Here is a 17,124-nt window from a genome sequence, read left to right as displayed (position 1 = left end):
CAGTATCTTGCCAGGTCAGCCTCAGTAAAATATCACCATTTCTTTGATCTTGTATACAGCAGTAGCCAAAAAGGAGAACATGTGGTCCCTTCCGTGAAACTGAGTTGATGGAGCTGCCTTATCAAGTGCTGTACATATTCACACTTATGAACACACACTTACAACTAGGTATGATTAACCTTTATTATTTATAAAAAATGAGCTTTCTAAAATATTAGTAAATTTCCACTTTAGTTCTGTTTTGAAGTGTTGGTACCAGTGAAGTAACATTTTTCTTCTTTGAATCTTTTCTTGTAAAGTTAGTCTTCTCCTTTTCTAAAATGGCAGGAAGCTCCTTCCAGTCCTTGATGAAGATAAAGGGGGCACCCATGGCCTTGAGTAACTGCAGAGGAGCGCTGTGGTGACTGGACATGTTTCCACAGTGGCCAGCTGTCATCACATCTTCTACCACAGGAATGGAGCCAAACGAGCAGGCCTCATATATTCTGTAACACTCTGTGTTCACTCCTACAGGACACAAAGTGAGGTCACTCTGAAGCAAAGCATCTTGGTAATTCTTATGACTTTCAGGCCTATCTCTCTTATGAACATTGACGCAAAAATACTCAATAAAATACTTGCAAACCGAATCCAAGAACATATCAAAGATATCATCCACCATGACCAAGTAGGCTTCATCCCAGGCATGCAAGGTTGGTTCAACATATGGAAATCCATCAATGTAATCCACTACATAAACAAACTGAAGGAGAAAAACCACATGATCATCTCCTTAGATGCTGAGAAAGCATTTGACAAAGTCCAACACCCATTCATGTTTAAAGTCTTGGAGAGATCAGGGATACAAGGAAAATACATAAACATAGTAAAGGCAATATATAGCAAGCCTATAGCTAACATCAAACTCAATGGAGAGAAACTTAAATCAATCCCACTGAAATCAGGGACAAGACAAGGCTGTCCTTTGTCCCCATATCTCTTCAATATAGTACTTGAAGTCCTAGCCAGAGCAATAAGACAACTAAAGGAGATCAAGGGGATACAAATCGGAAAGGAAGAGGTCAAAGTGTCACTATTTGCAGATGATATGATAGTATACTTGAGCGACCCCAAAAATTCAACCAGAGAACTCCTTCAGCTGATAACCACCTTCAGCAAAGTGGCAGGATACAAAATCAACTCAAAAAAATCAGAAGCCCTCCTATATACCAAAGACAAAAAGGCTGAGAAAGAAATTAGGGAAACAACACCCTTCACAATAGCCACTAATAACATAAAGTACCTTGGTGTGACTCTAACCAAGCAAGTGAAAGACCTGTTTGAGAAAAACTTCAAGTCTCTGAAGAAAGAAATCGAAGAAGATATCAGAAGATGGAAAGATCTCCCGTGCTCATGGATTGGTAGGATTAACATTGTGAAACTGGCCATCCTGCCAAAAGCAATCTACAGATTCAATGCAATTCCCATCAAAATACCAACTCAATTCTTTACAGACCTTGAAAAAAAGATTCTCAGCTTCATATGGAGAAACAAAAAACCCAGAATCTCCAAAACGATCCTGTACGACAACAGATCATCTGGAGGTATCTCCATTCCTGATCTCAAGCTGTACTACAGGGCAAAAGTAATAAAAACTGCATGGTATTGGCATAGAAACAGAAAGGAGGATCAATGGAACCGCATAGAAGAACCAGAAATAAATCCACACACCTATGAATACTCGATATTCGACAAAGAAGCCAATTCCATTCAATGGAAAAAAGACAGCATCTTCAACAAATGGTGCTGGACCAACTGGATGTCTACATGCAGAAAAATGAAAATAGATCCATATTTATCACTCTGCACAAAACTAAAGTCAAAGTGGATCAAGGACCTCAACATAAAACCAGATACCCTAAATCAATTGGAAAAAAAAGTGGGGAACAGCCTAGAACTCATTGGCACAGGAGACAACTTCCTGAACAGAACACCAACAGCACAGGCTCTAAGAGCAACAATCAATAAATGGGACCTCATGAAACTGAAAAGTTTCTGTAAAGCAAAGGATACCGTCATCAAAACAAAACGACTGCCTACAGATTGGGAAAGAATCTTCACTAACCCTTTATCTGACAGAGGACTAATATCCAGTATATACAAAGAACTAAAGAAGCTGAAAAGCAGCAAACCAAGTCATCCAATTAAAAAATGGGGAAAAGAGCTAAACAGAGAATTCTCGACAGAGGAATATCGAATGGCAGAAAAACACTTAAAGAAATGCTCATCCTCATTAGCCATCAGGGAAATGCAAATCAAAACGACCCTGAGATATCACCTTACACCCATCAAAATGGCCAAGATGAAAAACTCAAGCGATAAGACATGCTGGAGAGGTTGTGGAGAAAGGGGAACCCTCCTCCACTGCTGGTGGGAATGTAAACTGGTACAACCACTCTGGAAAGCTATCTGGCGCTTTCTAAGACAAATAGGAATAGTGCTTCCTCCAGACCCAGCTATACCACTGCTAGGTATATACCCAAAGTTTGTTCAAGTACACAAACAGGACACTTGCTCAACCATGTTTATAGCAGCTCTATTTGTAATAGCCAGAACCTGGAAACAACCCAGATGGCCATCAACGGTGGAATGGGTACAGAAATTGTGGTATTTTTATACAATGGAATACTACTCAGCAATCAAAAAGGAGGAAATCATGAAATTTGCAGGCAAATGGTGGGATCTAGAAAAGATCATTCTGAGTGAAATATCCCAGAAGGAGAAAGACAAAAATGGGATATACTCACTTATATAGACCTATAAGATATGATAAACATAATGAAATCTATACACCTAAAAAAGATAATCAATTGAGCGGACATGGGGTAAGATGATCAATCCTCATTTAGAAAGACAGATGGGATGTGCATTGAACGTATGACAGGAGTCTACTGAGTGCATCTGAAAGACTCTAACTAGTAGTGTTTTCAAAGCAAAGACTCATGACCAAACCTTTGGCAGAGTACAGGGAATCATAAGAAAGAAGGGGAGTTAGTCTGATGGGGAAAGGATAGGAGCTCCACAAGGACCAAATATATCTGGGCACAGGGTCTTTTTTGAGACTGACATTCAACCAAGGACCATGTATGGATATAACCTAGAACCTCCACTCAGATGTAGCCTGTGGTAGCTCAGTAACCAATTGGTTTCCCAAAGTGAGGGGAACAGGGACTATTTCTAACAGGAACTCAATGACTGGCTCTTTGGTCTCCCCACCCCCGAAGGGAGGAGCAGTCCTGTTAGGCCACAGAGGAGGGCTTTGCAGCCAGTCCTGAAGATACCTGATAAAACAGGATCAGATGAATGGGGAGGAGGTCCCCCCTATCAGTGGACTTGGAAAGGGGCAGGGTGGAGATGAGGGAGGGAGGGAGGGACTGGGAGGGAATGAGGGATCGGGACACGGCTGGGATACAGAGTTAATAAAATGTAACTGATAAAAAAAAAACAAACAAATAAATAAATAAATAAAAGAAAAAAAAGAAAATAACTAAGTTCACATGAAATAAATAAAAAATGAAACAAAAAGATCCAATATGCATATAAATAAAGAGTTTAATGAAAGACATTAGAAGATCCAGGCTGGAGAAAAGGCTCGAGCAGTAAAGTGCTTGCAAAGAAGAACAAGGTCCAAAGGTCCCAGTTCTGTCCCAGGACACAGTAATCCCAGGGATGGAAAGGCAGAGGCAGGAAGATCCCCAAAGTCCCTTGGTATCTGTCCTGGCTAATCTTTTGTTAACATGAGCTAGCGTCATCTCAAAAGAGGGAGCCTCAATTGATCCATAAGATACAGCTGTAGGTCATATTCTTAATTAGTGATTGATGAGGAAGGGCCCAGCCCATCCTGAATGGTGCCATCCCTGGGCTGATGGTCCTAGTTCTATAAGAAAGCAGGCTGAGCAAGCCCTGAGGAGCAAGCCAGTAAGCAACACCCCTCCATGGCCTCTGCATCAGCTCCTGCCTCCAGGTCCCCACTCTGCTTGAGTTCCCGTCCTGATTTCCTTCAGTGATATGTAAGTCAAATAAACCTTTTCCTCCCTGACTTTCTTGTTGGTCACAGTGTTTCACTGTAGTAATAGCAGCCCTAACTAAGACAAGTTGGTACCAGGATTGTGGGGTGTTTTGTGAGACTGAGCTGACCGTGATGTTTTGGGAGGATTGCAGAAGGACTTAAAAGTTTGGATGAAAAAAACCATTCAGTGTTGACAGCTTAGTGGGCAGCTGCTGGAGCATGGAAGATAAGGATGTTGAGAGCGGTGCTGACAATAGAGGCCTGGCTTGTCAAGTTTCAGAGGAAAGCAAAGACTCTGCTGGGCCATTTGTGTGAGGAATCTGTGGTGTCTGAACAGCTGGAGCTGAAGAATTAGCTGTGATTAACAAAAGACCAGCACTGTTGAAGAGAAATTTTTGTGTGACTGAGACAATCAGTGCTGGTCAGCCTCAGCTGAGGAACTAGCAGTGCTTAAGAGCCCAGCATCATTAACGTAAAGCCTTCTGGAAAGTGTTTTCTCGGGGTCAACACACAGGTGCTGTGTTCCAGAGGTGGCCAAGGCTGTTGCCAACAGAACTTGGTAGTGTAAGAGTTACCCAGGTGGTATTGGTTTTGAAGGCCTGAAGGAGTGTGGAGATCAGCTGAGACTTGGCTCTGTGAGAAGCCAGGAGAGGCCACTGGTGAAGGTGCAGCCTCAGCAGCAGTTGAAGACACAGGATTAAAGGGACCATGCAGAGAGCCTTTGAGAGGCTATTGGGGAAATCCATCCCAGTTGCAGTAACATAAGATGACCACCAAGAAGAGCAACAGCAATGGAATAGAGCCTTCTGGAACTTAGAAGACAAGCTGTGTGTGCTGCAGGGGGTGGGGCTGGAGAAGTGACCCAAGCCCCTTGGAGGAGCCCAGAAGATCATCTGCAAATATTAAACAAACCCACAAAAGAGAAACACGAACACAGTGTACAAATGTGGGGCAAAGCAGCCATTGGTAAGTCAGTGTAAGAGGAAAAGCTTGAGAAGACAGTGTAAACTGTGTCCTGTCCTGGTTTGGAATTTGCTAGATTGTGTATTTCCTTTAACGAAGTCAGTTTCGGGGAGTCTGTTCTTAAGGCAATGTAGGTTTTCTCTACTGTGTTCCTTGCTCTCTTCTGAGTCTTGCTCACTAAATGAACTGTGAGCATCTGAATTATTCTGCAGTCTGTTTCAGGCAATCTGAAGTAGACTTTGCTTACAAAAATAAAAATAAAAATAAGTTACTCTTCAGCGTTCTTCCAGCCACCCCCATTTCGCAGTTTCCAAGCCCCTTCCACATGTAACTGTTTGTTCCAGTGGCACCTCCTTTCCAGGTGTTCTACCCACATAGCACAGTTTGCTGAGGCTGCTGTAGCAAACTGCCAATGGAGCCATTGAGAACATTACAGCTTCTGTCTTCCTCAAGGCAGGAGTCTGTCTCTGGAAGGCTCTGCACCTCAGCAGCTAGGTCACATTGAGACACTCTGCTGTGTAAGACAATAGTCACAAGATCTAGAGATTAGGGTATGACCTGGAGAAGCGGGGCATTATTCAGCCTAACACATTTGGATGTTTTATCCAATGGCCCACATTTTCACACTGGTTGTTAGTGTGGCTTTAAGAGCATGGCATAATGGAAATGGACCAAAGAATATCTTTCAAAATAACTGACAAGGGGTTCTCAGAGGTTGTAGGCCTGCATATTAATGTTACCTCATGTAACAAAACGAAGTTTCGTGGTTGACCTTAGGAGACAGGATGAAGTGTCAGCTTGCAGAGGGGATCATGCCTTTAAGGACGTCTGAGCAAATGGGGAGGTGATATCTATCCCCTTGACACACTGAATGCTTTGATGTACTTGTGGCTTCAGCACAAGACATTTAGTCTCTCCAGTCACGATACTAAATTCGTTCTAATGATGATGGTATTTTAGTTTATAATATACATTTTGCTTCAGAATATGATGGGTAGCCAGGGTTCAGTGACATTTGGGGTTCCTCGGTATAAGTGAAATGTCCTGTCATCTTTACATCTACAGCCACTAAAGTCTCCCCCGCATACAGTAAGCTGCCACACATGACCGAGGATTGTCTTGGTCACCGCCTGCAACCGACCATGGAGAGAAACGTCTCAGCTCAGAGTCAAAAGAGAAAAGAATAAAACATATATTTTCCTAAAATTCTGAAATGGATAAGACAGCAGATGTGTCTGGTTTTGTTCTTTGACTACCAGGTTTGTATCTGTGGGAACATGTTTTCGAAGGCACTCTTGATCCCCCAGACGTGACTGCGCAATGGAGGGAAGGACAATTGATTGTAGGAAGAACACAGTACAGGTACTGTTAGACAACACTGACCTTGCCTGCCGCGTGAGGCCTCATGGACCTATCTGAGGGAATATACTTTCATAAGTATGCTCTCTATTTTATCATATAGTATGCACAGTATATTTATACTTCTATAAACCTATTTTATATCTTTATGCTTCAGCTTGGGTACAAAACAGAAATCAATCCTGGGAATGAATAAATAAATAAATAAGTCCTGCTTACACTTTAGTAAACGTTTTCTTATTAAATTAGACATTTCAAAGTAATTTTGGAGGGAAAGCTGGAGAACTGCCTCAGTGGCAGATCAGTTGCCTGACATGTGCCAGGCCCTGGGTTCAGTCCCCAGTGCAGAGAAGAAAGAAACTAAAAGTCTGTAAATAAATTATGGGGAGGCTTATTTCTGTTTTGGTTTTAGCTGATGATATGGAAAACTTCATGTTCCACATTTCATACATTTGACTGGTAAATGAACACAATGTTCTATGCCTTAGAGGACGAAAGTAAATATTACTTTCATGATTTTCTTTTCGTTCGTAGTTAGGTTAACCAGGAAATACTCAGAGTCCAACTTTTACTTATTAAAACATTTTATGTCATATCTACTATGATTTACATAATTATGTAGGCTCCCTTTCTTTTCCAAAATTCAAAACTGTTTCTGTTTTGATTTTTAGATTCTAAAAAACCAGTGCATTGCCAACACTTTCAAGGATTTTACTTGTATTTAACTTCCTTATCACTGTATAATTTCTTAAGTTTCAAATAGAATTAAGATGATTTTAATTAGAAAAAACATAGTTTTATCATGAAGTTACTGTTTCCAGTTGGCTTTTAACGGAAATAAATATTAGTTGTTTTTACATGTTTACTTCGTTTTTGTTATTGTTGTTTGAAGACAGTGTTTTTCTGTGTAGCCTTGGCTGCCCTGGACTGGCTTTGTAGACCAGGCTGGCCTCAAACTCACAACGATCTGCCTGCCTCTGCTTCCTCAGTGCTGGGAACAGGTGTACATCACTGAACCCGGCTCGTCCCTGTTTGTCTTCAATTAAATATTTTAATATAATGTTAGTACATGAGTACAAGAATACATGTTAGATCATGGATACATGATCCAGTCCAACCTGCATTCCCTCCCTTCCAGTTCCTTCTCTGTACAACCCACCACTTCTCCCTTCAACCTTATGTTCACATGTGTGCCCACATACACAAATCGGCAGCCTGCAGCTACCAGCTGGTTTTGAGAACAGGTTTCTTGTACAAGCTTAGTGATTAGGCTAGGCTGTCTGGACAGTGAGCACCAGGGATCTGCCTCTCCATCACGACATCAGCCTTTTATCTTAGTTCAAGAATTGTCGCTAGGTCCTCTTGCTCATGGCACAAGCACTTTGCCAACTCAGCTGGCTCCCTAGCTTGTCATTGATTGACTCTCTCAGAGGAATCATACATGCAGTGTAAACAGGTATTTAGCCTTATTGTTCTAATCTCATTGTAGGTTGTGTGTATACTCCTAAACTTCACACTAGTTAGATTTCACTGCTTGAAAGAGTAAGTGGATCTTAGTGGCAGGAAGGCTGTCATAGAATGTGCAACACCTTGGGTTCAATGGCCAGTCCAAAAAAAAGTGAATGTCTGTTGCATGCATTAATTGCTTTCTGTGTTTGTAGTTGAGCAGTGAACATGTCAGTGGACTAACATTGCAGAGACGTTTCTGGAATTCAACTAGTCTATAGAATGGAATATGTGAGACTCTCATTTCTTCCCTGAAGGCACAGTCATGCCTGTCATCCTTAAACTTATAATTAGTTGATATTACCACAGTGATAGAAAACATCGTTACCTACCACCAGGAAAGGCTAAGCCCAGTTTGCCTTTCTGAGGTTTGTATGCAAGATTTTACGTCATCATGGAAGAAACCGTGTTCTTTCCTCTTAGAGTACTTTGTAGTCAAGTTCTGTGACAGATTTTTAAAATACCTTATTAAACAATGAAAAGTAGTAGATAATGTATCCAAAATTAATGAAGTCTTATGGAATCGCAAGTTGTAGTCTCAGTCAAGTTACACTGGAGCTAACTTAAGTGAATTCCAAAACTCTACTGTTTGCACAGTTATTTCAGACTGAAATGATTCCTCTGGGCTCTCTATGTGGAAGTGCTTACTCTGAAGATATTTTTCAGTTGAGGCAAGCAGTAGAAAAATATATTGAACATTGTAAGTTCTGATGCTTACACATATGCTGAGTAACCCACAAGAGCAAATTAGAATTCTGTACATGATTATTTTCAGTTAATGGATTATCAGTAATAACCTTAGATGACTAAAACATAGCACTCATTCTGTACATTATACTACTCATACACAAGCCTTATTTTTATGATATTTTATAATGATAGTGTATAATAGGAAATTTTTGTGTTTTAAGTGTAGTAGCTAGGGGTTGGAAATACAGCTCAGTTGGTAGAACTCTCACTGAACATGCACACATCTGGCCTTGGTTCCCAGCCCCACATGGACAGGGAGTAGGGCGCACATTCCTATTCCTAGCACACCAAGAGTGAGGGCATCCGTAATTCTCTCCCTTAACTGGATGCTCAGGCATCTTTACTCCTTCTCTCTTGGGCCTTCCCTCACCCTGAGCTCTCTAGGAGGTGATCTCCCTACTCCAGGATGTTCTGTGCATTCCATCCTTCTCTTCTCAGACCATGTTCTGTCAGGTGCTGCCTCTCTCTCCTTCATTTTCCACCCCCACTACTCTCCGTTGATCCTCATCCGGAATTTCAGAACGGTTGTGGACACTCACTGTTTTCACTTCCCAACTGCTCATTCCCTTGCACTTTGAATCCAAACTTCAGAACACTTCGGTGGCAGTGATTGCTTGGGGCAGTGGATGACAGTGTGAGTTATGGAGCATGTCTATTCCTTTTATGAAGACTTAAAAATATATTGCAAAGAAGAAAATACAACATTCTCCCACTTGCTAACCACTCAGACTTAATATATCTCAGCTGTCAGGAATTCTTTATGTTTAACTTTCCTCCTAACAGAATTGTTTCCAATACAAGCCTTTTCTTTGTTTCCTACTCTTTTTATTCTTCACTAAATAGTTGCTATTAGGAATTTATTGTATAATCTCACTCACATTTTTATATTTCTACTGATGGAAGATATATAAGTATTTTTCAATACTTATTTTTATGTACTTTCATATTTACATAAAATTTTCGTTTAAGGGCTGGTAAGATGAGTTGCCGGGTAAAAGTGGTTGCCCTTAACTCAGACAACCTGAATTCAACCCCAAGGTCTGCATGGTGGAAGAAGAGAACCAACTCCTCCATGTTGTCCTCTGGCTGTCACAAGCACACCATGGCACGCATGCACACTAATCCATTAAATTATGATCAGAATCTCCTGAAGCTTGATGCTTTCCTTTACATTGTATCTTAATGCCTTGCCTTCAGTGAAGAAATGAGAGTCAACTCTCATATACTAGCTGAATTTCTACATCCAAAGCTTTCTATTATTCTGTCCCACTTGCTCAGAAGTACTTGCATTATACAAATTGCACTTCCAACGAGAATATTAATTAAATCTTCTTCTAGATTTTATATAAAACAATTGAAATTTCCTTTGTTCAGTTTTGTTTATCTCTTGCTTGTGGTGTGTTGTTTTCGACAGCTTCATCACTGGCCCGGGTGTGGTTCCAGGGTACTTCTCCATAGAGGTGGACAATGTGGTCCTTGTGTTAAATGGAAGAGAAAAAGCAAAGATCTCCATGCCACCCAGTGGTTACTGTATGCACAGAATTTAAAGCAAACCCAGAAACTGCAGCATCTAGCTGTTGTCTTGCTTGGAAATGAATACTGTGACAATGACTGGATAATGCAGTTCCTCAAAAGAAATGGAGGCTTTGTGGACCTGCTTTTCATAACATACGACAGCCCTTGGATTAATGGTGCGGATATTTTCCAGTGGCCTTTAGGTGTAGAAATGTAAGTACAAGATAAGAAAGGCATCCCTCGGGTGTTCTGAACAGAACAGGGAAGATGGTGTTTTAAGTGGCAGTAAGCTCACTGGTGATGAGGCAGGCCTATCTTTCCTACCATCAAAAAGAGTGGCCTCGAGTATCAGTGGCAATAGTAACTGCTTTGTTGTATTTTACCATCTTCTGAGGAGAACTGAAAAGTACTTGTTTGTTCTAAAAATGGATATAGGATAAAATTTTAAGCTTATTAGTGTCCTGAAGAGATGTTTAGCAGAGAATGAACAAAGACAAAGCCATAACTCTAGTGAAAACAAATACTGTTGTGGCAATATTTTTATATACTGTATAGACTTCCCTTGGGTTTGTGATTGGCTGACTTGATTTAATCTCAACTGTAAAAGCAGAAGATAATTAAATGATAGTTTAGGGTCCTCAATATATAATCATCCTCCAGTTTAAAAAAAATGGAAAACATTTTTTAAACTTTCTGTGGATAGATTTTTAATAGTAAGTGATAGGCTCTCAGTAGTATATAAACTTTATGAGGTCAGGAGTTTTCTTCCCTGATTTAAAATAGTTTTGTAGAAATGGGCTATAGAGGTGGCTCAGCAGTTAAGAACAATTACAGCTCATATAGGAAACTCAGATTCAGTTCTAAGCTCCCACATGCTGTGTCTCATAGCCATGTGTGATTACAGTTCCAAGGCTCTGAATCCCTGTTCTGAACTCTGTGGGTTCTTGGCTACACATGGAGACAAGCAGGCACACAAATATACTAATATACACATAAATAAAAAAAAGTAAATTTTAAAATAATGCTTATACACAGTAGGTACTCAGATATTTGTTGAGGAAATGAATCATTTCACTGATCGAATTAAATCCGACATTCGTTATTATGTCACTGATTACCACCATTTGTAGATTCAGACTGCTTTATCTGTACAGATGTCACTAGAGAAATGCCAGGGAAATGTTGTCCACCCCTACATGGACAACATTCCAGGCGAACAGGTTTAGGCTGGGACCATCCTTAAAATTTCAAAAACTTTGTAAGTACACCCAACCTTCAGATAAATCTATTTATTGAAAAGAGCCTGTATTTGTAGAAATATTTATACTTTTCCACATTGTATGACATCACCTACTCACCTAATAGAAGACAGAAGCATAGTAATTCTGGTGTTGTCAGCCTCACCCTGTTCCCGATGAGGAGACATTGGGTAGCATCTGGAAACGTTTTGATTGTCTCAACTGAAGAGGGGGAATTAAAACAACTGATGTCAAGGGGATAGAGCCCAGGAATGTTATTAAACATGGTGCAGTCTATGGCACTCTTTCAAACAAAAAGCTATTTGAGCCAAAATGCCATAATGATCTTGTGTACAGCATAGACTACAGGCACACATTTATATGCAAACCAGTGCCCATGGAATGAGCCCCCTCTGTATAATAACAGGTTTGTTGTAAGCGGTGATTAATATATATTCTAGTAAACTGCTGTTAGTCCTAAACAGCTGTATAACCAAATCACCACACAGAGACTGGGTTTATTTCTTTAACCTAGAACACAGTGCTGGGCAACAATTACTCCATCCTAAACCTCCAAGCCCTCATAGTTTCCTAACATTTAGATTTCCCATGTTATACTTGCTTTTTGTGAAATATTATGTCCAGGCCATCTCCACGTAGTTCCAAGATCTGTCCTCCAGCTCTCTCTCCTAGCTTTCCTCTCCTCCCACTGCCCTCTGGCTCCTCCCCTCTTTCCTGTCCTCTGGCTCCTCCCAGCTCAACATTGTGTCTAATTTCTTTATTTTGGCCTATTTGCAGACAGTTGAGACAGTATGCTTAAAATAAGTATCACAAGGCAATATCCGGATTGAAACCAGACGAATGGGGGGGGGGATCAGCATTTGAATGAACAAGGGTAAGGTGTTTACATTTCAAAAGAACGTTATACCAACACCGGTTTTATTCATTGGAATTTTTTTGAAATTAACTCTTCAGAGTTCATGATTATAACAGTACATTTTCTTTTTAGTGGACAAACAGGACTGTTTATGTCTGTGGTATACAATGTGCTTAGAAACCATTGTCCTTAACACATGGCTTAACAAGCCAAGCTGTGGGGCATCCTACCATATAGTAATTCATTACTTGCTTTTATAGATACAGAAAATTTCCCGTGGTTGAAGCCAGCTGGTCGATGCTGCATGATGAGAGGCCCTACATATGTAATTTTTTAGGAACTGTCTATGAAAACTCATCAACACAAGTACTAGTGAACATTTTGAAACAAGATGGAGGTGACAAACTTTGTTGGGTTTCTAAAAGAGAGCAGTAAGTTCAATGTTTGCATGGTTCTTTCCTGTTGCTCTCTAATCCGAATGTCACCTTGTGTACAAATAGGTTTCCAGAGAAACAATGGTAACTGCTTATTCCAGCCTCCTGTCTGAAGGTACAGCGGTAACTAAAACTTAGGAAACTGGCTTTTCTCCAGTCTTTCCCATTATAGTCAGGAAGCAAGTGTTGATGGTGTAATGGAAGTCATTTTGCAATAATTTCTTTTAGTATTAAATAAACACATGGAGTATAAAGCTGAGTGGCCAGGGAATGGAAGCCTAAAATATATCCTTCTAGATCTAGAAATTTATTTTTTAATTGTGACAGAAATTGCCTTCTAGATGGATATCACTAATTACAATGAATTTAATACAATTACTGTTAATGTAATTGTATTAAATTCATTTACTCAGAGTTACCAAACAACTGCCAAATGCCAGAAACCATCTTACTCATAATAACAGTGAAAACAAAACAAAAACAGTGCCCTCATAGCACCTGTTGGAGGAGACAAGTAAAACAGTGTGTGTCAGGAGATGATAATGCTGTGTAAGAAAAGAATTAAAGACAAGAAGGCCACAGAGAGGACTGAGGTGGAGGATAGAACATTTGTTTTCAGGTAGCGAAGGAGAGCACAAGGTGGAGGGCTACATTATATACAGGCCTGAAGAGGGCACAGGAGTCAGCAGGGTCCATTTAGAGAGGGAGCCAAGGCAAAGGACATAAGGCATTGGGGGGGTGCTTACACAGCAGCTGAAGGGCTGGTGAGTGAGAGGTGGTATGAGAGAGGAAAGTCTTACTGGAGGAAAAGCACTAATAAAATGGTTCTGGTTGAGCTGAGCTAGAGGTCAGGTAGTACCCTCTGTGCTCCTGCTGCTTCTAGACCATTCTGTCTTTCCGCACCCAGAACCCCAGTTCTCAGTCTCATGCCAGTGTGTGTAACTGGAACTCTGTAGCCCTGAGCCTTCACCTTCGCCTTACCTCTCTGATTCTTTAAAGACTGGAGCTCCAGTGCCCCTCTGGCTGACACCAGTCTTGTCTGAATTCTTGGTGACTTCTAAGTCTAGGCAATCCTTCCATCACCTTGGTATAAGGTTTCTTTCCTTGCTCCCCTTCATAGATCATAGGCTTCACTCAGCCATTTCCTGTTATGGTCATTTCCTAAATGACCACTTGTATTTCACATACCACAAGGTCTCTCCATGACCTCGAATTCAAGCATTTCTGTTGGTAACCATCCTATCTTGCCATTCCAACTCATTCTCTGTAATGGGACTCCACAGTTCAGCTGGAATTTACAACATGGTTTTTGCTATCCCCTGATTGTTCTTCCTGTCCCTGTATCAACTTCTGAATTACACAGCTTAAATTCTACAGTCATCCAGCCCTGCATACATGTTCCCCTTTCTAATTCCCCCATCTAGTGAGCCCTCCCTGTCTAGTCTCCCCTTCTGCCCACCCCATAGCCATACTCACACAGCTCTGCATAAGTTCAGACAGTCTGAAAGCTGAAGAACCCATCACTCATGTGTTTCCTAAAGTATTCCCCCTTCCTCCTCAAAGACTGCTTTATACCTTCTGTCCTAACCTTTTGACACCTCCTCAGTCTCCCTTTAGAGACTGGTGCTTAATTCACTAAGAGAATACAAATGGAAAAGAATGCCAGGCTCAGCTTCTGCATGTATGTGGCCTATATATTCATTCCATTCTCAAGACCACAGCCAGATTGATTGTTAAAATGTTTATTGCTTATGTCGTTCCCTCTTCAGAACACTACAGTTGAGTCTTCTGTAAGCAGACTTTATGGTTTTTGACTGCTCATCTCAGTTCCTCTACTTCCACCTTGCTGGTCTCCCTACCAGTTCTTGGGGCTTCAGACTTTCTAGAAAATGTCCTGACTTAACTGAAAGACCTAATGCCCACCACTGGATAAAGAACAGCTGCATCAGAGTAAGACAAGAGGACACAGCACTTGGGAAATAAGATTGAATGAATACTACCCATTCAAAGATTGATCACTGGATATTTTTAAATATAAAGTAATAAAATGTTCAGATTATTTTCAAATGTAAAACAAAAAAAAAAAACTTTTTTTAGGTAGTCTTACGTAGCACAGGCTGGCCTCAAACTCGGTATTTAGCCCAGGATGATGTTAAACTCCTGATTCTTCCTATGCCTCCAAACTTGTAGAATTAGGGAATTATATACCCAGTTTATGGATAGATGATGATCAATACTAGGTCTGAGTTCTAGCAGCTGGGCTACACCCACACCCCCAAACCTTAAAGAAGTTTTAAGAAATGTGTTTGGTCCAACATTTTCAATGCCTCTCATATTTATCATCTCTCTGATGTGTTCACATTTTTGATAACTGACAGTAAAAGATTTGCTTCAAAAAAGATGCCATAGGAAAGTAAAACCTTACAGGGATTTCTTTGTTGTTTGTTTAATTTCCTAGGTGGCAGCCTCAGGAGACAAATGAAAGTCTTAAGAATTATCAAGATGCTTTGCTTCAGAGTGACCTCACTTTGTGTCTTGTAGGAGAGAACACAGAGTGTTACAGAATTTATGAGGCCTGCTCATTTGGCTCCATTCCTGTGGTAGAAGATGTGATGACAGCTGGCCACTGTGGAAACATGTCCAGTCACCACAGCGCTCCTCTGCAGTTACACAAGGTCATGGGTGCCCCCTTTATCTTCATCAAGGACTGGAAGGAGCTTCCTGCCATTTTAGAAAATGAGAAGACTGTAACTTTACAAGAAAAGATTCAAAGAAGAAAAATGTAACTTCACTGGTACCAACACTTCAAAACAGAACTAAAGTGGAAATTTACTAATATTTTAGAAAGCTCATTTTTTATGAATAATAAAGGTTAATCATACCTAGTTGTAAGTGTGTGTTCTTAAGTGTGAATATGTACAGCACTTGATAAGGCAGCTCCATCAACTCAGTTTCACAGAAGGGAACAAATGTTCTCCTTTTTGGCTACTGCTGTATATAAGATCAATGAAATGGCGATATTTTATGAGGCTGACCTGGCAAGATACTGAAGTGGTTAAAGGTGCTTACTCCCAAGCCTGATGACCTAAGTGCAGTCCCCCAGAAACCACATGGTAGGAGAGAAGTGAGTCTCATGGGCTGTCATGTGACCACCCCACCAGCGTGCACACACAAACACATCAAATAGGTGGATAGATAGATTGGTGGATGGATGGATAGGTAGACAGGTGACTCAGGTTCAGTTCTACCGAGTTCAAGAATCCAGCATTTACTGACCGTGTTCACTGACTTTAACCCACTTTAGGGGCTGGAGTGCTGGCTCAGTGTTTGAAAGTGCTCACTATTCTTGCATATAGCCTGAGTTCAGTGCCCAGCATGCATGGCACACACTCAGCCATCTGTAAGTATTGCTCAGTAGGTCCTGACATGTTCTTCTGTCTTCCATGCACACAAGTGCATATGACACATAGAATAAATAACTAACCGATAGAGTTCTATTTACTAGTGCTGACATCTGGTCATGTCAGTAGCAGGATATATGCTGAACAATGGCTGCAAAGTTAGATAGCGTCAATGAACTTCATGGCTCTACTATACATCATGGAAATTATTTTAATATAATTGAAAGGTGCCTGAGTGGATGTTATGTGCTTTCACAAACTGTATCAACTCTGAGGTGATTTGTATGTGAATTAGCAAGTTGTGGCTAGTACACAATGTATACAGACCCAAAACATTGCACTTGATAACACGTTCTAATTTATGTACCAATATTAGAAATTGCAAAGTTTAGGGAAACAGCATTATATGTTAAAACACTGGTTATTGCAGTCAGGAAAAAAAAAACATTAAAAACTTGTTTCCATAAGGATTTTGCTCAAGCCAACTAACTGGTCATACTCTCCTTTCAGTATGAAAAACATTTGTGTCCTTAACATAATAACAAAACATCCAGCAGGAACAAGTGGGGAAAGGTTTATTTTGGCTCATAGTTTCTGACATGTTCATGGTACCAAGGCCTGAAAGGAGGCGAGAATGGATGTATCCAGGCTAGCAGAACTGTCAGGCATCAACTATTTGCATCATGGGCTGACCAGGTAGAACACCAGACTACAGAGAGGTGTGTAAAAGTCTCACAGGACCTGCTTTGCCAGCCAGTCCCCTTCTAATGGTTCCACAGCCTTTAGAACGGACTCCAAGCTGTGACTAGAGTTCAGGACGCCGAGTGTTCATCCTAGGAAGATGGCAGGATAGTGAAAGCTTGGAAGGTAGTAGCCAACAGTTGTCAAATTGGCCATACCTGAGGCACCAGGTCATGTTCCTGGAGCTGTTAGCTTACTGCTGCTTGCTGTCTTACAGAAGATGGTTTGATGACACTATCTTAGCTGGTGATTGCTGTGTGTCCCATTAGTCCAGCAGCCAATTACCTTGGAT

General features: G+C 40.8%; 1 pseudogene; it reads left to right on the top strand.

The window, feature by feature from the left end:
- Positions 1-4,944: 4,944 nt before the first annotated feature.
- On the top strand, positions 4,945-15,566 carry LOC132648607 (ribitol-5-phosphate xylosyltransferase 1-like; annotated as a pseudogene).
- The last annotated feature ends 1,558 nt before the right edge of the window (positions 15,567-17,124 follow it).

Source organism: Meriones unguiculatus, chromosome 17 (genome assembly GCF_030254825.1).
Source record: "Meriones unguiculatus strain TT.TT164.6M chromosome 17, Bangor_MerUng_6.1, whole genome shotgun sequence".
Taxonomy (NCBI): domain Eukaryota; kingdom Metazoa; phylum Chordata; class Mammalia; order Rodentia; family Muridae; genus Meriones; species Meriones unguiculatus.
The sequence above is the reverse complement of the archived record's forward strand: the minus strand, read 5'-3'. Positions and strand labels throughout refer to the sequence as shown.